The sequence below is a fragment of the Phyllobates terribilis genome, unplaced genomic scaffold (assembly GCF_046119375.1).
Source record: "Phyllobates terribilis strain yellow unplaced genomic scaffold, ASM4611937v1 Scaffold_222__1_contigs__length_3263388, whole genome shotgun sequence".
In the NCBI taxonomy this organism is placed as follows: Eukaryota; Metazoa; Chordata; class Amphibia; order Anura; family Dendrobatidae; genus Phyllobates; species Phyllobates terribilis.
The window spans coordinates 327,539-351,415 of record NW_027362982.1 but is presented as its reverse complement, the minus strand read 5'-3'; the positions used below and the strand labels follow the sequence as shown (position 1 = coordinate 351,415).

Below are 23,877 nucleotides of genomic sequence, written 5' to 3'. Positions count from 1 at the left end.
AGATGACCCTGAAGAAGTTGACCAAGAGGACAAAGAAGAGAAGACAAGCACCAAGATACAGAAGAACAAGAGACAGAAAACCAAGAAGCAGAAATACAAGAAGCTGCAGAACAAAAAGCAGAAGAACATTAAGCATAAGACTAAAAATCAGAGCAAAAGATAATATCTAAATTATAAGCAGAAGATGACTAAGCAGTGTATGGGGGTGAGTCCGTTCCTCCTCGTGATGCCCCTGGAAAAGACCTGCTGCTGCAGGCCAAACTGAACGCGGACAAATCCTGTTGTAAATCTTTTGTGACGGGCAGAACGAAAGGTGTAATGTCCAACCTTTTATAGATAACAACTAGAGGAATGCCTGCCACAAATAAGAATATGATGAAGAAGAAGAAGATGAAGAAGATGAAAAAGTAGAATATGATGAATGTAAAAAAAAAGAATAATACGAAGAAGGTGAAGAAGAAGAAGATGAAGAAGGTGAAGAAGAAGTGGATGAAAAAGATGCTGAGGATGATGAAGGAGAAAGTGTGGGAGAAGTAAAAAAGAAGGTGAAGAGCATGGAAGTAGTGAAACATAAATATCTGACAAAATATAAAAATACTTAACATAGTCAATATTTCCGTAACTCAGAACGTCTTAAAAAAAAAAATTAATTCCTGCTATTCCATTTGATAGGGCTAAACCTCTATGCCTTTATTGTCTCCCCCACCTCCCCCAATACATTCTACATTATTCTTAGTTGTTTTCCTTCATGTAGAATTAACCTACAAGGAAAGAAAGGGTTTATTTTCATTCCGATATTTCTGTCCCATTGACTTGCATTGGTTTCCGGTATCGGAATCGGCGATATCCGATACTTTTTCGGTATCGGTCCGATCCAATCCGATCCGATATTTCCCGATATCGGAAGGTATCGCTCAACACTAGCCAAGAATAAAGCTGCTCAAAGAAAAAGGAAGGATATAAATAACCTACGCGTTACGCCAAGTGATTATGGCTTCATCAGGGGTATGAACATCAACTCAGACATGAACTTGCTTTCTTGTAATTTCCTTCTGTGTTCTTTTCCCAATAGGCTTAAGCAGGTGGCGCCCAAACTACAAGTGAAGAACATAGGAAAAGTTAGAACCAGATATACATTCATATATACACTGGGAAAATCGTGAAGGATCAGTCAACGATTCAATTAGTTAAAACACTTCTACCCAATAAGGGTATGTGCCCACGATGCAGAAATGAAGCAGAAAATTTCTGCAGCGTTTCTGCATCTCCCTTGCCAGAAAAAATGCATGCAGATCGTGCATTTGACTCGCCCCCTGGGCCGAGGGACACCCGGAACCGGGCTTCTGGGGGTTGTAGTCTCCGTGGCGGTGACCCGGGCCCGTGGCTCAGTGTGGTCAGGCCAATGGCGGTCTTTTGTGGGGGCTTTTATGGGATAATGTCCGACTACGCCACCCGTGGATTGCGGTCAGTGCGAACCGCCGCTGCATGGCAGACCGCTGGGGCTGATGGTGTATGCAGCTGAGGTAGTGTGACTCCCGACGGGAAGAGTGAAGCCCCAGGGCAGTGTAGTAGACGGTGGGGGTTATGGTGCACGGGCGTCCCAGTACCAGTAGTGCTGCATACGGTGAGAAAGCACAGAGACAAGGCGTTGCAGTTCAAGCTTTTTACTCACAGTTCTCATCCAGTTCACTTGTGCACAGGTAGGACCGCCCGAGCCGTGCTGCTTCCACCAGGCAGGGGGCTCGGTCAACCCCCAGGTAATTCCAGAGTGTGGCACAGGACTCCCTTCTATCCTTTCGTCAGCCGTGCCCCACCAATGACACTACTTTTGTCCAGCTGCCTCTGATCTTCTCCTGGGAGGGCTGGGTACCCACTTCCCTGACCCTATGTGGTGTGCCTTTCTAGTAGGTGTAGTAAGGGGTCGCACCACTAAATGATTGCGACCACCGGTTCTTGGTTAAGGATTAGTCGCCTCCACCAACTTGGGATCCGGTACCCTGTTCTGCCAACCCGTCACCTGTAATCTCCTGGGTCCTTAGGTTTCCTTCTGCCTTCGTGTCTCTGGGCCTCTCTTGGTGTTCTGTTCCTTCTTACTTTCCTTTCTGTTCCTTTCTGTTTCTGTCCTTTCTTCTGGCTCTGGCCTTCACTCTAGGCCTGCCTCGTGGAGCTGGGCCCAGACTGAGCCACAGCTCCCTGTCAGCCCTCCTGGTTGAACTCCTTTTCTCTTCTCCTCCTGACTGAACTGACTCTACTCGACTAAGATGAAGACACCTTATATACCTCCCTCTCTGTGTATGAGCCCAGGTGACTTCCAACCAATGGGCTCCTACCTATGCCCAGAAACCATCCCCCCCTGCTCCTACATCACTGGGTGTGCTTCCCCCTCCCCACTCCAGCCAGGGACATGATTTGTCGTGCCTGCATTACTGTACTAATGGGAGCACCGTTGAGCTGTCCCTCGGAAATGGGGTGTGTGTGATGCATGCAGCTAACCGAGCCCCGATAGCATCACTTGGAAAGTGCTTGACAACTAGGTCACACTATATAAATCCATGCAAACAGCATGGATTTATATAGTGTGACTGTAAAAAATAAAGCTATACTTACCGATCCCCTGCCGCATGTGCTGCCGCGTGTGTTGTCGCGGTCCTTCCGGGTTGCCGGCATATCGCGAGACAGCCTGCGGTCACATGATCGCGACGTCATCTCAGGTCCTGGAAGATAAGCGCTGCCGGCCGGCCCGCGAGAAGGTAAATATAAACTTTATTTATTATTTTATTCTTTTTTTCACAGGTACAATGGTACCCAGGTCTGGATGAGAGTCTTCTCTCCTCCAGAACTGGGTACCATCCGCACATAGAAACGCATATAATCCACATGTACAAACGTATAGACACGGATTATATGCGTCTCAATGCAAGTCAATGGCGGCAATTCCGCTGCGCTTCCGCAAAATTAATGAACATGCTGCGGATTTTTGAGCGCCGCAGAAACGCTGCGGAATAATCCACAGCATGTGCATTGACATTGCGGAATGCCATTGAGGACCATGTGGTGCAGATTACCAAGCGTTTTTAATGAGTTTCCACTGCGGAAATTCCGCAGTGGAAACGCATGAAAAACGCATCGTGGGCACGCAGCCGAAAGGTCTAGATTTTAGAGTATGTGGGTTGCCTTAAAAGGGTTATATAGCATCTATAAGAACTATGTTTTTTTTACTATGTAGTATCAACAGTGTAAAAAATTGGTTTCGATGACGAATGCTTCAGCAAAGGCACATGCTTGACAGCTGCTCCATTCATTCCCTAGGTAGCTGCTCGGCTTTTTCCGGTAGACTCCCAGCGGTCATGCATCTGACCTGCGGCACATATTTTGTAACAGGGATAAAAGTTCTCCATTGGGGATAAAAATTCCCCGTTCTGCCAATTGGTGCATGTTGCATCTTTGTGGACTTAAAGATATATTTTGTGCATTTTGGTTTCATTAAATATATTGCACCATTTGGCTTTTACAGACTATTTGTTTCCCTGCACATTCAACTTTGATGTGGTCAGTGGTCTTAAACCAGCTGAGATGATGTCAGAAAAAGACATAAAAAAAGGTACTCTCCTTCTCTTGTTATAACAGTTCTCTCCTATTGAACTGTTATAATAAGCTCACTGATGGATTCTTAGACAGTGCAAGATAGAGACTACAAAAGGCAAACGGTGCAAAATTTTTAATCAAATCCAATTCCAAAAAATTATTTTTAGCTAAAAATGCATGCATTTAAGTATTTAAAAAAATTGTCTTTATTGATGGACAACCCCTATAGAGCAATTAGGGTCTATATCTGTAGCTAGTGCCGCCAACATTAGGAACCATATTTCAAATAAATGGGGTTGTCCGTGCTTTTATACTTTCTTATCACTGGTCAGTAATAGACCATGTTATACAGTCAAGGACCATGTTATACAGTTGACTTAGTCTTATGGCCACGTCACACGATAGATAATTGCTGCCAAGTATATAATGTTAAAAGGGGTTATCTAGGACTATTACATTTTTTTAACTATTGACCTAAGAACTAACAGGTAGGTAGTTGCTAACTACCAGTCTGTTGTGCCCTGCACAGATCTCTGCTGACACAGAGCGGTCACAGCAATTCAGCGGCTTCTGCTAATATCATGTCTACAGAGCAGCGGCTTCTCTTCTGCTCTGGTCTCTTGATGGATCGTGACTGCTGACGTCATGCTGATTGGCAGCCGACTCACAAGTTGCCTAACGTCGGTAGCCACGCCCCATCAACAGAGCAGCCTGGAAGAAGAAGAGCTGCTCTGTTGACTTGGAGCAGCTGAATCGCCGGCGACAGTGGTCGGTGACCTCTCCGAGCCGGCACCGGATACAACAGGCAGGTAGTTGCCACTGTTAGTAACAACCTGCCTGTTAGTTTTTAGGCTTATAGTAAAAAGATAAAATAGTCCTGGATAAACCGTTTAAAGATCCAGCAACAAACCTTCCATTCACGATCTTTCATAAGCCTGATTTTTGGTTGGTCAGTCATGTAAGATTTACAAACAGTACCATTGGGGCTTCAGGACTGGAGAACGGAGACTCCTCATGAGATCTATTTTCTTTATTGACAGCGTCATCACCATTTCTGTGCGCAAACTTCTGCTTCAAGGCTTTGGCTATAATGGCTGCAGGGTCTGTGGGATCATTAAGTGAACATCTCTTCTTGTCTTTCCTGGTTGAGGGTTTCCCACCAGGGGATCTAAAGTGAAAAAGCAGTGAAAATAAACATCACTGCCATTCTGTAACAGACGGGCTGACAGGCTATAACTTAGCTCTTCATACAAACCACTTTTCGTTCATTGCTGCTATGTCTAATAAGATTTTTTTTTACAGACTTTTTCTAAAAAAATGAATCAATCACCTGCTATCCATTTTCTGAAAAGACTTGTCTAAGATCCTATTAGTGGGGCTAATACAGCATATTTATGATTAGGGACAGACTACTCTGAAATGTTAAACCTAATATAATTATTGAAATCATGTTTGCATAAGTTAATTTTAACTTTGCAAGTTATCACCTATCTGTGAAGCCCAGCTGTGCTTGGTATCACAGACCCAGGAGGGTGTATTGAAGGATTCCTCCACAAGAGGCCCCCATAACCATTCACACATCTCCACCTTCCACCTCAGACCACCAGAGGGAGCTCCTTAGGGAGATATATAAGGGAAGGTGGAGCCAGGCAGCAGTTAGTCTAGACTGGAGACGACAGAAAGCAAACCTGTTGTGAGAGTTCCTGCAGTGCAAAAGCCTGAGAGAGGTCAGTCTGCAGTGGAGCACGTTCTAGACTCACGTGTAGCTCAGTGAGGTGAGCTTTAGGTGTGCCGGCGCCATAAGATCGGTGAAACGCGGCACGCTGCCGTTAGTGTGAGTAGCCTATTGAGGGTCCGAGTAGGCCGAAGGCGAAGAGTAGAGAGTTAGTTCATAGGGGGCAGAGGAGCTTAACTAGCTCACCCCGAAGAAGAAGTAGTTACCGGACACCGGGTCCGAAGCTTGCCAGGATCTCCACGACCCAGTAAGATAAACTGGAATCCCTGGAGAACTACAGGTCCCAGGAGCGCTAAAGTGCTGATATGTACCAGAGCCAGGAGACACATAGGCCCCGTAGGTTGGGAGCGTGCACTCCAAGAGAAGGCCCTACCACAAGGTCAGCCAGCGCAGGACAGAGACAAAGTTAGGCCTAGCTCCAGGCAGGTCAGAAACTTACTACGCAGAAGCCAGAACCAGGAGGCCCAAAACCTGCTCATTGGGGAGGATCCGGACATACACCCTTCACCCTACAGTGCTCCGGGGAGTGCCTGAAATTCCACCAGTAAAAGGTACTGAAGTGACTATTGTGTCCGTCCCTGTTCTTGATCTGGCCCGGCGGAGTCTCTTTGTCCTGCATCCCCGTTCCTATACTGCCCTGAGGCCCAGCTCTACCTGTGGGGAGCTATACCATCAAGCTGCCTTATCACCAGCCTCAGTGGACTGCGCAGCGCTGGTGATCCTCACCAGAAGCCACAGGTGGCGTCACGAACTCTTTCTTTTACAAGACCAACCCTTTTAAAAGAGAGGCTCAGAGTACGGGCCCGGGAGCCGACCACCGCGACATCCCTAAAGGCCCGGGTACCGAGTCATCCCCATTCCCCTGGGCTAGTCATCTCTTTCCTGGCGTCGCAAACAGGATCACGTGCCCACTGCAACGACACCGTGTTTTGCCCGTTGCCACCGGGTACTGTGCGCCTTTATTTTGAACTGTGTACGAAAAGTTGTGGTGAAGATAGCCGCCATTGTTGGGCCGTTGAGCGAGAAGAAGGGCGTAACCGCGGGAAAATAAGGGGCGTACCTGCAAAAGAGCACGAAGTCCCGGACACACCCCACGCCTTGATGTCAAATCAGGAAGCGCCAGGTCCTGTACGGAGCGTCGCTGAACGCTCTGACGTAGGATGCAAGCGACGCAAGGTCCTGAAGACAACCGTCACCTGCGGAGCTGCGGCCTACCGGAAGAAAAACCAGAAGGTAGGCCACGGTTAACTAGGGGGGCGCTAAGATGTCCGTCGAACAGCAGAACGCCGACCTACCGGTCAACGTCCCCGATAATGGGCAGGCCGAAGCCGCCGCTCCACCAGCAGCGCCTGTAACACCTGTTATTCCTATGACTTTACCGTACATTCCTGGAGAAAAGTGGCTCCGCCAGTACAACGGCAAACCAGATACCCTGTCTGGATTTAAGCGGAAGATATGTGGTATTTTGGACATGTACTCTATGACCGGCAAACAAAGAGCTGCCGTTGTATTAGGACAGCTGACCGGTGCTGCGGAGCGGGAAGTGGAAACATGGTCGGCCGCAGACCGGGGATAGTGTCCGCAATATTCCAAAAACTACATACTGTCTTTGAGGACCTTACTGAGGCGGACCTCCGGATGAGGTTCTACAGCTGCTCCCAACAACCAGAGGACTATGTTCGTGACTACGCCTGGCATCTTCAAGGGGCCCTGCGGGCTCTGAACCAGGTTAGTCCGACCAGCTTTGAGAATGAGAACAAAATGCTGAAGGAACAGTTTGTCCGGGGACTGAAGTCTCCAGAGGAGAGCAGGACTGTGCGTTGGTGGTCCCTGGATCATCCAGATGCCACCTTTGACAATCTAAAGGACATGGCTATAAAAGGACTACAGCCCCTGGAGACAAATGCCATCCAATGTTACCAGGGTGGGGCAACCCCAGAGCCTGCAACGCCCACCTTTTCTCCAGTGACTGCTGAAGCTAAGGTTCCAACAACGTCCCCTAAAGACCTGGACAGTCTGCGCTCAGAGGTGCGTCAGTTGAGTAAAACCCTGACCACCGTGCTGAGTGCCCTGCAGCTGCGGACGGAGCCTGAGGGAGGAGGGAAGATCCTGCTAGCTGATAGCCCTGAGGATGTCCCCTGGATGCGGAGGAGGAGGAGGCCAACACCACCCTCGCCGAGGACCAGTGACCAACGCCGTCCACCAAGGGAACCGATCTGTTACCGATGCCATAAGACAGGACACATCGCCCTGAATTGTCCCTTAAACGAGAAAACCCTGGGTCCGAAGGCCGCCACCCAGGAGTAGACTCACCAGGTCCATCAGACTGGTACAACAGGTTCGTCGGAGGAAGACCTTTCCTGTCCATTGTATTGGACGGGATCCCGATGCATGCCCTGCTGGACACAGGATCTCAGGTAACCATCATACCTGAAGTCCTCTACAAGAGGTACTGGTCCATGGACGATCTGCGTCCGCCAGCTCCAAATTTGTCTGTATATGCATCAAATGGACTCCCCCTTAACCTACTCGGGGTTAAGAATGTGACTGTAAGGTGGGGAGAGTGGAGCTGAAGGACCAGGGACTTATTGTAGTGGAGACTAACCCTGATGACAGCAACCCATATATGGTACTAGGCACTAATGTTGTTGGTAACTGTTTGGGAGAGGTTGTGTTCTTGCTCCAAGAGATCGCTGACACTGCCAGACCGAGACAGAGGAGGGCGCTGCAGAGAGAAATCCGCGTCTTGATGTATCAACAGCAAGTACAATTAACAGATGGTGAAATCGGTAACGTGAGGGTAACAGACCCTATACCCATTGTTGTTCCCCCAATGAGTGAAATGCTCATCTGGTGTAGAGCTGCCATAGGTCTTAGAGGACAGAGCTACCAGGCGGTAGTAGAACCCCTTTGCTCTGAGCACAGACCCACGCTCTTAACCGCCAGGGGGGTGGTAGATGTACGTAATGGGAGGGTGCCTGTCCGTCTTCTTAACCTAGGGGAAGATGAGGTCAAACTGCCACGTTATGCCACTGTTGCTAAACTACATGCTGTCAACAACAACTGTATCCATGTGGCGGAGTCCTTAACTTCACCAGAAGAAGTGGAAGATAATGACCCTGCAACCCAGGTGGAGGATTGGTGTCAACAGCTCCATGTTGGGACAGACACCACTCCTGCCCATCAAAAACAGGGTGTACACCGGGTGGTTCAAGAATACTCGCAGGTGTTCAGTAAACATCCACTTGACTTTGGGAGGGTTAAGGGGGTTCAACATCATATCTCCACAGGCAACCATTCCCCAATTAAAGAACGTTATAGGCCTATACCCCCAGCTCACTACCAGAAGGCAAAAGAAATGCTGCATGACATGAGGAAGGCGGGAGTAATTAGGGATAGTTGTAGTCCCTGGGCGGCTCCCCTAGTGCTGGTTAGGAAAAAGGATGGGAGCATGAGAATGTGTGTAGATTACCGTCAAGTAAATCGCATTACACATAAAGATGCATACCCTTTACCACGCATAGAAGAGTCCCTAACTGCCTTAAAGTCTGCAAATTACTTTTCTACCCTTGACCTCATTAGTGGTTACTGGCAGGTCGCTGTGGCTGAGGAGAATCGGGAGAAGACGGCCTTCACCACCCCGATGGGACTCTGCGAGTTCAACAGCATGCCGTTTTGACTCTAAAATGCCCCCGGAACGTTCCAGAGACTGATGGAGTGCTGCCTGGGACACCGCATCTTCGAGACTGTGTTACTTTACCTGGATGACGTAATTGTGTACTCCAGAACGTACGAGGACCACCTGAAACACCTGGCAGAGGTATTTGAGTCACTGTCCCGGTACGGGATGAAGTTGAAGCCCTCAAAGTGCCACCTGCTCAAGAGAAAGGTACAGTACCTGGGGCACATTGTCAGTCCGGAAGGGGTAGCACCAGACCCGGAGAAAGTTACTGCCATCCAGAAGTGGCCGGAGCCGAAGAACCTCAAGGAGGTGCGTCAGTTCTTGGGACTAGTCGGATACTACCGGAGGTTTGTAAAGGACTACACTAAGAAGGCAGCTCCTCTGCAAGACCTCCTGGTAGGGCAGTCCCCCAAAAGCAAAAACCCTCCATTCCACTGGGGTAAAGAACAGGCTGAATCATTTCAAGAGATGAAGGAGATCCTGACAGGTGATGAGATCCTAGCCTACGCTGACTACAGCCAAACATTCCTGCTGTATACAGATGCCAGCAATGAAGGCCTGGGCACTGTCTTAAGTCAGAAGCAGAATGGCCAGGAGAAAGTCATCGCGTATGCAAGCAGGAAGCTCCGCCCGACCGAGAGGAACCCAGAGAACTATAGCAGCTTCAAGTTGGAGTTCCTGGCCTTGGTCTGGGCCATCACAGAAAAGTTCAAGCACTACCTAGCCTCCAGCAAGTTTACTGCCTACACTGACAATACCCCCTTAACTCATCTTCAAACAGCCAAGCTGGGAGCCATGGAATAGCGATGGATGGCTCGGCTGTCAAACTACCAATTCACCATAAAGTACCGGGCGGGCCGCAAGAACGCCAACGCCGATGCCCTGTCCAGGATGCCTCACCAGTCAGACACAGAAGAAGAAGTGGATGACCTGGAAGAGGTTGAACTACCTGCCTTCCACCGGAATGGGATGGCCCACGAGCTACGAGCCTCCAGGAAGCAACGCGGTAAGACGTTAAACCCCTTGCCTCACCACAGCTGGAAAGAGACCCAGGACAGCGACCCGGTTGTCAGCCGTATCAAGGAGCTGATAACCCAAGAAGGTTCCTCCCTGGAGAAGGATGCGGCTCTCCAAGCAAAGCAGCTGTGGAATGAGAGAAGCCGGCTGTTTATCTACCGTGAGAAGTTGTGCCGGAGGTACGTCAATCCCAAAACCCTCGAGATGGTGTGGCAGATAGTGGTCCCCAAGACGGACATCCAGATGGTGTTGGAGACCTACCACGATCAGGCGGGGCACTTTGGGTAGAAAAAGCTAGAGACCCTGTTGAAGTGTCGATTCTACTGGGTGGGGATGCGCAGCTTCATTGAGAGGTGGTGCAGAGACTGTGGACCCTGTAGCCTCAGAAGAAAAGACTACAGCAGCCAGAAGGCACCCCTGCAACCCATCAAGACGACTCGCCCTCTGGAGATCGTGGCCCTGGACCATGTCAAGTTGTCACCCAGTCGGTCAGGATACTCCTATGCCCTGACCATGGTGGATCACTACTCCAGGGTCCTGGTGGTCTCCCCTATCAAAGACCTGACAGCAGAGACAGCAGCTAAGACGTTCCAAGCGTACTTCTGCAGGTCCCATGGATAGCCTGGACAGGTACTGACTGACCAAGGCACGGCCTTTGAGGCTGAATTGTTCAAAGAGTTCTGCCATCTGTACGGGTATAAAAAGATCAGGACTACACCGTACCACCCCCAAACTAACGGTCTCTGTGAAAAGATGAATAACATCATCATCGATCTACTGAAGACCATACCACTAGAAGAGAGAAGCCAGTGGCCAGACCTACTACCTGACCTAGTGGATCTGTATAATCACATACCAGTAAGTTCCACCAATTGCACTCCGGCATATCTCATGCGTGCAAGACCAGGGAAGTTGCCCATGGACCTGAAGCTTGGTGTGGTAGAACCTGAAGCTGATGTGACCACTGAGGACTGGGACACGACCAGACAGGAGCAGTACAGGAGAGTCCAAGCCTGTGTCGAAGACAGTCTCACTCGGGTGAGGGATAAACAAGAGGCACAATACAACAGAAGTGCACCAGCAGAACCCTTCACACCAGGAGAAGTGGTATTGAAAAGGAAGCGGAGGAAACACAAGCTTGATGACCAGTGGGAGAGAGAACCCTACACTGTGTTGAATTCAAGGTTTGACAACAGGAAGACGTGTTTGATCAGCAAAGATGGAGGAAGAACAACTGCGACAATATCTAGGGACCACCTGAAGTTGTGTCTACATCTACTAAAGACTCAGGAAGAAGTGTCTTTCACAACCCAGGAAGAACCTAAAGAAACAGTGATACACACTGACCTTGGAGACTTCCCAGCGGATTGGCCTCAAATAGGAGGTGCAGTAATTATTCCAGTACTCCAATTCTATGAACAGCCAGAAAACCCTCCACAGCAAGTTGAACCTGTAAGTGCTGCAGAAGAGCCAGCTCAAGAAGTATCCCCGGATGAAGGATCCCCGGCAGGAGCGGAGCAAGAGGGCCCAGCCAATGGTAGACTTGCCAGTCCAAGAGAGAGGTTAAGGCAATTTTACAACATGGTTACATGTAAAACTGGTAGGGTAACTGAGGATACAGATACTGACACTCCACTAACCACAACACTATGCAGATCAGTACGCAGCACAAGAGGTAAACCTCCTGCTAGGTACACTGAGTAAAGTAGCAAAATTTCAGAGAATGTAGATAGTTACCCCTGGGGTATTGAGTATTAAATTGTAATGTATTGCGTAACTGTTTGTTTTCATGCATGCTTATCAATTTGTGCTTTTTCCTATTAATTCTTTATTTGCATAATGAACTGCATGGCTGAGGACTGTGTGCAGCCCAAAAACTCTTATTGTATATAATTGCGCTCCCTGGAGTGCCCCTTTCAGGTGACCTCAGAAGGAAAACCTATCTGGAGTGGCTCTTTTGGAGGTCCAACTCGGATCTTCATGCCCTGCAGCCACCCCAGGGCCTGCGTAGAGGGTTTAGGACAGGTCCCTCAAAACTACCAAAGTACTCTACCTTGTGAGATGGACATCCTGTATGGGAACCTCACCATAGGAGACTTGGATTCTGAGGACACTCTGTATTTGTATTGTTTCTGCAACGTTTAAGATCCGTGCCTCCCATAAAGGGAAGAGTGTTCTAGTATTGCTTATGTTTCCTATTGTTACTGTTGTTATAAAATGTACTTCAGCCCGGGAGTGCTGAGTTTAACTAGGGGGGAATGTGAAGCCCAGCTGTGCTTGGTATCACAGACCCAGGAGGGTGTACTGAAGGATTCCTCCACAAGAGGCCCCCATAACCATTCACACATCTCCAACTTCCACCTCAGACCACCAGAGGGAGCTCCTTAGGGAGATATATAAGGGAAGGTGGAGCCAGGCAGCAGTTAGTCTAGACTGGAGACGACAGAAAGCAAACCTGTTGTGAGAGTTCCTGCAGTGCAAAAGCCTGAGAGAGGTCAGTCTGCAGTGGAGCACGTTCTAGACTCACGTGTAGCTCAGTGAGGTGAGCTGTAGGTGTGTCGGCGCCATAAGATCGGTGAAACGCGGCACGCTGCCGTTAGTGTGAGTAGCCTATTGAGGGTCCGAGTAGGCCGAAGGCGAAGAGTAGAGAGTTAGTTCATAGGGGGCAGAGGAGCTTAACTAGCTCACCCCGAAGAAGAAGTAGTTACCGGACCCCGGGTCCGAAGCTTGCCGGGATCTCCACGACCCAGTAAGATAAACTGGAATCCCTGGAGAACTACAGGTCCCAGGATCGCTAAAGTGCTGATACGTACCAGAGCCAGGAGACACATAGGCCCCGTAGGTCGTGAGCGTGCTCTCCAAGAGAAGGCCCTACCACAAGGTCAGCCAGCGCAGGACAGAGACAAAGTTAGGCCTAGCTCCAGGCAGGTCAGAAACTTACTACGCAGAAGCCAGAACCAGGAGGCCCAAAACCTGCTCATTGGGGAGGATCTGGACATACAACCTTCACCCTACAGTGCTCCTGGGAGTGCCTGAAATTCCACCAGTAAAAGGTACTGAAGTGACTATTGTGTCCATCCCTGTTCTTGATCTGGCCCGGCGGAGTCTCTTTGTCCTGCATCCCCGTTCCTATACTGCCCTGAGGCCCAGCTCTACCTGTGGGGAGCTATACCATCAAGCTGCCTTATCACCTGCCTCAGTGGACTGCGCAGCACTGGTGATCCTCACCAGAAGCCACAGGTGGCGTCACAAACTCTTTCTTTTACAACACCAACCCTTTTAAAAGAGAGGCCCAGAGTACGGGCCCGGGAGCCGACCACCATGACATCCCTAAAGGCCAGGCTAAAGGCCCGGGTACCGAGTCATCCCCATTCCCCTGGGCTAGTCATATCCACAGGATAAGCCTGCTGATCGCAGGAGGTCCGCATGGAAGACCCCCACCATGAATGGGGCTTGGAAGAGACACATTATATTTGAGCCTTCTCAAGCATTCACGCCACTGCTACATTCATTATATGTGGGACTTCCAGAGAAGGGTACAGCATTGTTAACCCCATTCATGACCTTGCAATTTTCTGTTTTTGCCCTTTCATTTTTTTCTACTCTTATTCCCAGAGCCAAGTTTTTTATTTTTTGTCAATATACAGTACAGACCAAAAGATTGACACACCTTCTCATTTAAAGATTTTTCTGTTTTTTCATGACTATGAAAATTGTACATTCACACTGAAGGCATCAAAACTATGAATTAACACATGTGAAATTATATACCTAACAAAAAAGTGTGAACCAACTGAAAATATGTCTTATATTCTAGGTTCTTCAAAGTAGCCACCTTTTGCTTTGATGACTGCTCTGCAAACTCTTGGCATTCTCTTGATGAGCTTCAAGAGGTAGTCACCGTCAATGGTTTTCACTTCACAGGTGTGCCCTGTCAGGTTTAATCAGTGGGATTTCTTGCCTTATAAATGGGGTTGGGACCATCAGTTGTGTTGTGAAGAAGTCTGGTGGATACATAGCTGATAGTCCTACTGAATAGACTGTTAGAATTTTTATTATGGCAAGAAAAAAGCAGCTAAGTAAAGAAAAACGAGTGGCCATCATTACTTTAAGAAATGAAGGTCAGTCAGTCCGAAAAATTGGGCAAACTTTGAAAGTGTCCCCAAGTGCAGTTGCAAAAACCATCAATCGCTACAAAGAAACTGGCTCGCAAAAAAGAAGCAAGACAAAAATATATCTCATACCCTACCATAATTATATATAAATGTAAAGCAAAATTGCATAATAAATATAGGGTACTTAGTGAACTATTTTTGATCAAAAAAAGTATACAAGCCGTCCCACCAGCGGCAAGGTGACCCTAAATTGGGACGGTACCTATACTGCCTATATTAAAAACCTTACTGTATATCAAAGTTGAAGTAATGCATATAAAAGGGTAGACAAATAGGACCGGGTCCCAACTCCAGACCACCTAGGCCCGTGGTAAGCTACATATATACCAATCAGCTCAACAAAGGGCATGCCACACCCTTAAATTGCACAGAATGCAAACAAGTCAAAAAACCAGACAATGTGAACTGAGGTCTAAGATGGCAGACATACAAGAAACAGAGGCATGTTCACACTAGCAAAAAAGAAGCAAGACAAAAATATATCTCATACCCTACCATAATTATATATAAATGTAAAGCAAAATTGCATAATAAATATAGGGTACTTAGTGAACTATTTTTGATCAAAAAAAGTATACAAGCCGTCCCACCAGCGGCAAGGTGACCCTAAATTGGGACGGTACCTATACTGCCTATATTAAAAACCTTACTGTATATCAAAGTTGAAGTAATGCATATAAAAGGGTAGACAAATAGGACCGGGTCCCAACTCCAGACCACCTAGGCCCGTGGTAAGCTACATATATACCAATCAGCTCAACAAAGGGCATGCCACACCCTTAAATTGCACAGAATGCAAACAAGTCAAAAAACCAGACAATGTGAACTGAGGTCTAAGATGGCAGACATACAAGAAACAGAGGCATGTTCACACTAGCAAAAAAGAAGCAAGACAAAAATATATCTCATACCCTACCATAATTATATATAAATGTAAAGCAAAATTGCATAATAAATATAGGGTACTTAGTGAACTATTTTTGATCAAAAAAAGTATACAAGCCGTCCCACCAGCGGCAAGGTGACCCTAAATTGGGACGGTACCTATACTGCCTATATTAAAAACCTTACTGTATATCAAAGTTGAAGTAATGCATCTAAAAGGGTAGACAAATAGGACCGGGTCCCAACTCCAGACCACCTAGGCCCGCGGTAAGCTACATATATACCAATCAGCTCAACAAAGGGCATGCCACACCCTTAAATTGCACAGAATGCAAACAAGTCAAAAAACCAGACAATGTGAACTGAGGTCTAAGATGGCAGACATACAAGAAACAGAGGCATGTTCACACTAGCAAAAAAGAAGCAAGACAAAAATATATCTCATACCCTACCATAATTATATATAAATGTAAAGCAAAATTGCATAATAAATATAGGGTACTTAGTGAACTATTTTTGATCAAAAAAAGTATACAAGCCGTCCCACCAGCGGCAAGGTGACCCTAAATTGGGACGGTACCTATACTGCCTATATTAAAAACCTTACTGTATATCAAAGTTGAAGTAATGCATATAAAAGGGTAGACAAATAGGACCGGGTCCCAACTCCAGACCACCTAGGCCCGTGGTAAGCTACATATATACCAATCAGCTCAACAAAGGGCATGCCACACCCTTAAATTGCACAGAATGCAAACAAGTCAAAAAACCAGACAATGTGAACTGAGGTCTAAGATGGCAGACATACAAGAAACAGAGGCATGTTCACACTAGCAAAAAAGAAGCAAGACAAAAATATATCTCATACCCTACCATAATTATATATAAATGTAAAGCAAAATTGCATAATAAATATAGGGTACTTAGTGAACTATTTTTGATCAAAAAAAGTATACAAGCCGTCCCACCAGCGGCAAGGTGACCCTAAATTGGGACGGTACCTATACTGCCTATATTAAAAACCTTACTGTATATCAAAGTTGAAGTAATGCATATAAAAGGGTAGACAAATAGGACCGGGTCCCAACTCCAGACCACCTAGGCCCGTGGTAAGCTACATATATACCAATCAGCTCAACAAAGGGCATGCCACACCCTTAAATTGCACAGAATGCAAACAAGTCAAAAAACCAGACAATGTGAACTGAGGTCTAAGATGGCAGACATACAAGAAACAGAGGCATGTTCACACTAGCAAAAAAGAAGCAAGACAAAAATATATCTCATACCCTACCATAATTATATATAAATGTAAAGCAAAATTGCATAATAAATATAGGGTACTTAGTGAACTATTTTTGATCAAAAAAAGTATACAAGCCGTCCCACCAGCGGCAAGGTGACCCTAAATTGGGACGGTACCTATACTGCCTATATTAAAAACTTTACTGTATATCAAAGTTGAAGTAATGCATATAAAAGGGTAGACAAATAGGACCGGGTCCCAACTCCAGACCACCTAGGCCCGTGGTAAGCTACATATATACCAATCAGCTCAACAAAGGGCATGCCACACCCTTAAATTGCACAGAATGCAAACAAGTCAAAAAACCAGACAATGTGAACTGAGGTCTAAGATGGCAGACATACAAGAAACAGAGGCATGTTCACACTAGCAAAAAAGAAGCAAGACAAAAATATATCTCATACCCTACCATAATTATATATAAATGTAAAGCAAAATTGCATAATAAATATAGGGTACTTAGTGAACTATTTTTGATCAAAAAAAGTATACAAGCCGTCCCACCAGCGGCAAGGTGACCCTAAATTGGGACGGTACCTATACTGCCTATATTAAAAACCTTGCCGCAAGGTTCTTTTTTGCTAATGTGAACATGCCTCTGTTTCTTGTATGTCTGCCATCTTAGACCTCAGTTCACATTGTCTGGTTTTTTGACTTGTTTGCATTCTGTGCAATTTAAGGGTGTGGCATGCCCTTTGTTGAGCTGATTGGTATATATGTAGCTTACCACGGGCCTAGGTGGTCTGGAGTTGGGACCCGGTCCTATTTGTCTACCCTTTTATATGCATTACTTCAACTTTGATATACAGTAAGGTTTTTAATATAGGCAGTATAGGTACCGTCCCAATTTAGGGTCACCTTGCCGCTGGTGGGACGGCTTGTATACTTTTTTTGATCAAAAATAGTTCACTAAGTACCCTATATTTATTATGCAATTTTGCTTTACATTTATATATAATTATGGTAGGGTATGAGATATATTTTTGTCTTGCTTCTTTTTTGCTAGTGTGAACATGCCTCTGTTTCTTGTATGTCTGCCATCTTAGACCTCAGTTCACATTGTCTGGTTTTTTGACTTGTTTGCATTCTGTGCAATTTAAGGGTGTGGCATGCCCTTTGTTGAGCTGATTGGTATATATGTAGCTTACCACGGGCCTAGGTGGTCTGGAGTTGGGACCCGGTCCTATTTGTCTACCCTTTTATATGCATTACTTCAACTTTGATATACAGTAAGGTTTTTAATATAGGCAGTATAGGTACCGTCCCAATTTAGGGTCACCTTGCCGCTGGTGGGACGGCTTGTATACTTTTTTTGATCAAAAATAGTTCACTAAGTACCCTATATTTATTATGCAATTTTGCTTTACATTTATATATAATTATGGTAGGGTATGAGATATATTTTTGTCTTGCTTCTTTTTTGCTAGTGTGAACATGCCTCTGTTTCTTGTATGTCTGCCATCTTAGACCTCAGTTCACATTGTCTGGTTTTTTGACTTGTTTGCATTCTGTGCAATTTAAGGGTGTGGCATGCCCTTTGTTGAGCTGATTGGTATATATGTAGCTTACCACGGGCCTAGGTGGTCTGGAGTTGGGACCCGGTCCTATTTGTCTACCCTTTTATATGCATTACTTCAACTTTGATATACAGTAAGGTTTTTAATATAGGCAGTATAGGTACCGTCCCAATTTAGGGTCACCTTGCCGCTGGTGGGACGGCTTGTATACTTTTTTTGATCAAAAATAGTTCACTAAGTACCCTATATTTATTATGCAATTTTGCTTTACATTTATATATAATTATGGTAGGGTATGAGATATATTTTTGTCTTGCTTCTTTTTTGCTAGTGTGAACATGCCTCTGTTTCTTGTATGTCTGCCATCTTAGACCTCAGTTCACATTGTCTGGTTTTTTGACTTGTTTGCATTCTGTGCAATTTAAGGGTGTGGCATGCCCTTTGTTGAGCTGATTGGTATATATGTAGCTTACCACGGGCCTAGGTGGTCTGGAGTTGGGACCCGGTCCTATTTGTCTACCCTTTTATATGCATTACTTCAACTTTGATATACAGTAAGGTTTTTAATATAGGCAGTATAGGTACCGTCCCAATTTAGGGTCACCTTGCCGCTGGTGGGACGGCTTGTATACTTTTTTTGATCAAAAATAGTTCACTAAGTACCCTATATTTATTATGCAATTTTGCTTTACATTTATATATAATTATGGTAGGGTATGAGATATATTTTTGTCTTGCTTCTTTTTTGCTAGTGTGAACATGCCTCTGTTTCTTGTATGTCTGCCATCTTAGACCTCAGTTCACATTGTCTGGTTTTTTGACTTGTTTGCATTCTGTGCAATTTAAGGGTGTGGCATGCCCTTTGTTGAGCTGATTGGTATATATGTAGCTTACCACGGGCCTAGGTGGTCTGGAGTTGGGACCCGGTCCTATTTGTCTACCCTTTTATATGCATTACTTCAACTTTGATATACAGTAAGGTTTTTAATATAGGCAGTATAGGTACCGTCCCAATTTAGGGTCACCTTGCCGCTGGTGGGACGGCTTGTATACTTTTTTTGATCAAAAATAGTTCACTAAGTACCCTATATTTATTATGCAATTTTGCTTTACATTTATATATAATTATGGTAGGGTATGAGATATATTTTTGTCTTGCTTCTTTTTTGCTAGTGTGAACATGCCTCTGTTTCTTGTATGTCTGCCATCTTAGACCTCAGTTCACATTGTCTGGTTTAAAGAAACTGGCTCGCATGAGGACTTCCCCAGGAAAGGAAGACCAAGAGTCACCTCTGCTTCTGAGGATAAGTTTATCCGAGTCACCAGCCTCAGAAATCACAGGTTAACAGCAGCTCAGATTAGAGACCCGGTCAATGCCACACAGAGTTCTAGCAGCAGACACTTCTCTTCAACAACTGTTAAGAGGAGACTTTGGGCAGCAGGCCTTCATGGTAAAATAGCTGCTAGGAAATCACTGCTAAGGACAGGCAACAAGCAGAAGAGACTTGTTTGGGCTAAAGAACACAAGGAATGGACATTAGACCAGTGGAAATCTGAGCTTTGGTCTGATGAGTCCAAATTTGAGATCTTTGGTTCCAACCACCGTGTTTTTGTGCGACGCAGAAAAGGTGAAAGAATGGACTCTACATGCCTGGTTCCCACCGTGAAGCATGGATGAGGAGGTGTGATGGTGTGGGGGTGCTTTGCTGGTGACACTGTTGGGGATTTATTCAAAATTGAAGGCATACTGAACAAGCATGGCTATCACAGCATCTTACAGCGGCATGCTATTCCATCTGGTTTGCGTTTAGTTGGACCATCATTTATTTTTCAACATGACGATGAACCCAAACACACCTCCAGGCTGTGTAAGGGCTATTTGACCAAGAAGGAGAGTGATGGGGTGCTACACCAGATGACCTGGCCTCCACAGTCACCAGACTTGAACCCAATCAAGATGGTTTGGGGTGAGCTGGACCGCAGAGTGAAGGCAAAAGGGCCAACAAGTGCTAATCATCTCTGGGAATTCCTTCAAGATTGTTGGAAGACCATTTCCGGTGACTACCTCTTGAAGCTCATCAAGAGAATGCCAAGAGTGTGCAAAGCAGTTATCAAAGCAAAAGGTGGCTACTTTGAAAAACCTAGAATATAAGACATATTTTCAGTTGTTTCACACTTTTTTGTTAAGTATATAATTCCACATGTGTTAATTCATAGTTTTGATGTCTTCAGTGTGAATGTACAATTTTCATAGTCATGAAAATACAGAAAAATCTTTAAATGAGAAGGTGTGTCCAAACTTTTGGTCTGTACGGTACCTTTTTTTTTTGCGGGACAAGTTGTTCTTTTGATTGACATCATTTATTTTACCATATCGTGTACTGGAAAACGGGAAAAAAATTCCAAGTGCGGTGAAATTGCAAAAAAGTGCATTTCCACAATTGTAATTTTTTTTTTTTATTTACCATGTTCACTAAATGCTAAAGCTGACCAGCCATTATGATTCCCAGGTCAGTACGAGTTCATAGATACCAAACATGTATTGGTTCTTTTATATGTGAGTGGTGAAAAAAAAAATCAGAAGTTTGTAAAAAAAAAATTAAAAAAAATCGCTTATGTCGCCATTTTCCGAGACCCGTAGCATCTCCATTTTTCGGGTCTAGGGCCAGGTTAGGGCTTATTTTTTGCGCCCTCAGCGGACGTTTTTATTTATATAATTTTGAGGTAGATACAATGTTTTGATCGCCTGTTATGTTTGCGGAGGCAAAAAAAGAAAAACATAATTCTGGAGTTTAGATTTTTTTTGTCGTTACGCCGTTTACCGATCTGATTAATTTACTTTATATTTTGATAGATCGGAGATTTCTGAATACAGCGATACCAAATATGCGTATATTTTTTTAATGGTTTTATTTTCAATAGGGCAAAAGGGCGTGATTTAAACCTTTATGTTTTTTAAAACTTTTTTTACTTTTTACTGGCAGCAATAGTCCTCTTAGGAGACTTGAAGCTGCAATCATCTGATTACCTGTGCTACACATAGCAGGGCTTCAGCACTGCTATGTATAGCAGAAATCACAATCTCCTATGAATGCCGGCCACAGGGGATCTACAATGACAGCCAGGGGTCTTCTGCAGACCCCCGGCTGTCATGACAACACATTGGCACCCCGCAATCACATGACAGGGACGCCTATGGGTGTGTCTTGTGACGAGCTTCTGGCAGGTGTGTATTAAATGCCACTGCTAGTGATTGACAGCGGTATTTAACTGGTTAACAGCTGCGGGTGGATCTCGGATCCGACTGCGGCTGTTAAAGGCACATGACAGCTCATGAGATCAGCAGTCATGTGCAGGGAAAGATGCAGGCTCAGTGACAGATTTTTTTTTTTTTTACAGTTTTCTCCTTCATTCTATTTCACGCATGTCTGTAATAAAAAATATATATTTAAAGAAAATCTATAAAATGACCTTTCGACCGCCCGAAGCTTGATGGAATTCATGCCTTTTAACACATCCATCATACTGGGGAGCTGATCCACACTGCCTTTCTCTGAAGCCTCACTTTCCGTCGGGCTGCATTTGTGAGAAGCTTTACGTTCTCTTATAATATCAAGTGCAGATTTTAGTTGGGAAGATGGGACTGGGGGTGGTGGAGGAGGAGGAGGAGGAGGAGGAGGGGGCAGCGGAGCTACTGGGGTTGTAAATTGCAAAAACTGTGCGGAAAGTGGTGGAGAAGCTGAAGATGGGGGTGAGAGGGCATTACCTGGGCAGCTAAATGAGCACATTGATTCTGTATCTGAGAAACAAAAACGAGATCAAATCATACCAAATACATAGCAAAAGCTTGACCTGTTTAACCCATTAAGTGATTTATAAGGATTACAAAAACAATGGCTTACGAGACTGTGCGGCTTGTGACGGTTGTAGGGCAACAATGGCAGCAATCTGTACTCTCTGCTGCAGCAGCTCATCTTCCAAAGCTGAAAGGCATGATCGTCTGCAGGAAGGAGACTCTTTTCACACACTCTCCTGGCCAACATCATAGTCAGAAATCCTGAGTCTGAATTATTCGGGTCCATTGACTTGTTGGATGGAAGATCGTGTCTGATGTTACTAAAGGGAATCTGTCACCAGGTTTATGCTACCTCATCTGAGAGCAGCATGATGTGGGGGCCGAGACCCCGAATCCAGTGATGTTACTGGGCTCCTTGCTGTAGTTTTGATAAATCATTGTGACGCGCCCCCTGGGCCATGTTGTGCTGCGTTGCGCATGCGGGGGATACCCGGAGCCGGATCTGACAGGGGTAGTAGTCCTCGTGGCGGTGACCCGGTCCGTGCCCAGGGTGGTCAAACTAAGAGGCAGTGCTCGGCATTAAGATGTTATAGAGTTCGACTACGCCACCCGTTGATTGCAGCTATGAAGCCGCCGCTGCAGGGCAGACCGCTGAGGCCGGTGGTGTGGTTGTGCAGCGTGGATGGTATAACCCCCAACGGGAGAGGTATAGCCTCAGGGCAGCTGGTGAAGCAGGGAATGATGATAGTGGTAGTGGTGTGACAAGGAAGCTCAGAGACGTGCATTGCAGTTTTCACAGCTTTACTCACAGTTGGTATTCAGATCACTTCGGCCAAGAGTGACCACCCGAGCCGTGCTGCGTCCACCAGGTGCGGGACTCGGCCAACTCCCAGGCAGTTCCAGAGCGTGGTCCTGAGCTCCCCTCTCTTCCTTCCTACTGGCCGTCCCCACCAGGGATCCACCTTTGTCCAGCTCCCTCGAGCCTTCTGGTGGTGAAACCTTTCCCGGCTTCCCTGACCCTATACGTGGTATGCCTTCCTGGTGGATATGGCGAGGGGTCGCGCCAAAACTTGTCCACGACCTCCGGTTCCTGGCTGAGGATAATTGGCCTCCACCAGTTTGGGATCCGGTACCCTGTTCTGCCAACCCTTCACCCGTTAACTCGTGGGATCTCAGGGTTCCCTCTTCTCTTGCATCTCTGGGCCTCTCCTGGTGTTTCTGTTCCTCCTTCTTCTCCTTTCTCTCTCTCTCTGCTTCAGGCCTCCTCTCCAGGCCTGGCTCTGGAGCTGGGCCCAGACTGAGCCACAGCTCCCTGTCAGCCCTCTCTGGCTGAGCTCCTCTCTGCACAGAGCAGACCAAAAAGACCTTGTCCTAAGATGGTGCCCACCTTATATACTCCCTCTGACACCTGAGCCCAGGTGACAAGCACCCAATGGGCTCCTACCTATGCCCAGAGTCCCTCCCCTATCTGCTCCTACACCACTAGGATGTTCCTCCCCCCTCCCCACTCCAGCCGGGGACAGAAGCTGTCGTACCTGCACATCTATCTGGTGGGAGTACCGTTGGTCTGTCCCCCGGAAATGGGGTGAGTGTGGTGCATGCAGCTAACTGAGCCCAGTTCCACACTCCATCCTTACCCGGGAGTGGAATACCACACCTCTGGATCGAGGTGCAATACCCCTGTAGCAGCCGAGTCCTCGGGGTGCTACAATTGTGTTATCTGCTGCAGCTCTGCTAGTCCTCTCAATGATCAGCTCCTGCTATGCAGTCCTTAATATTCATGAGCTCAGGCTAACCATGTCCCTCTCCACTGTCAGCGTTGTCTATGCACAGTGTAGACAGAAAGCTGTAAATCAGTGGTGCAGGCAGGGCTGTGGAGTCGGTAAGCCAAACCTCCGACTCCTCAATTTCCATGACACCGACTCCAACTCTGACTCCAACACCCTCATACATGGCTCATGTTTAAGAGATAAATTTACTGTAGCACAGATTCATCTCAGCTAAAAGTCTAGACCCTTAGATCAAGAATAGGACAGACATTTATAGGACATTTCATAACTTTCCCAAATCCTTATGAAATAATATTCTCCACAAACTGCATTGAACTACTACACCCAATTTGTTATATATTTTAGGAGTCGGAGTCGGTCCATTTTATCACGACTCCGACTCCACAGCT

At 46.2% G+C, this 23,877-nt stretch overlaps 1 pseudogene; it reads right to left on the bottom strand.

The window, feature by feature from the left end:
• Positions 1-1,019: 1,019 nt before the first annotated feature.
• On the bottom strand, positions 1,020-21,984 carry LOC141214454 (mitochondrial fission regulator 2-like; annotated as a pseudogene).
• Between the last annotated feature and the right edge of the window lie 1,893 nt (positions 21,985-23,877).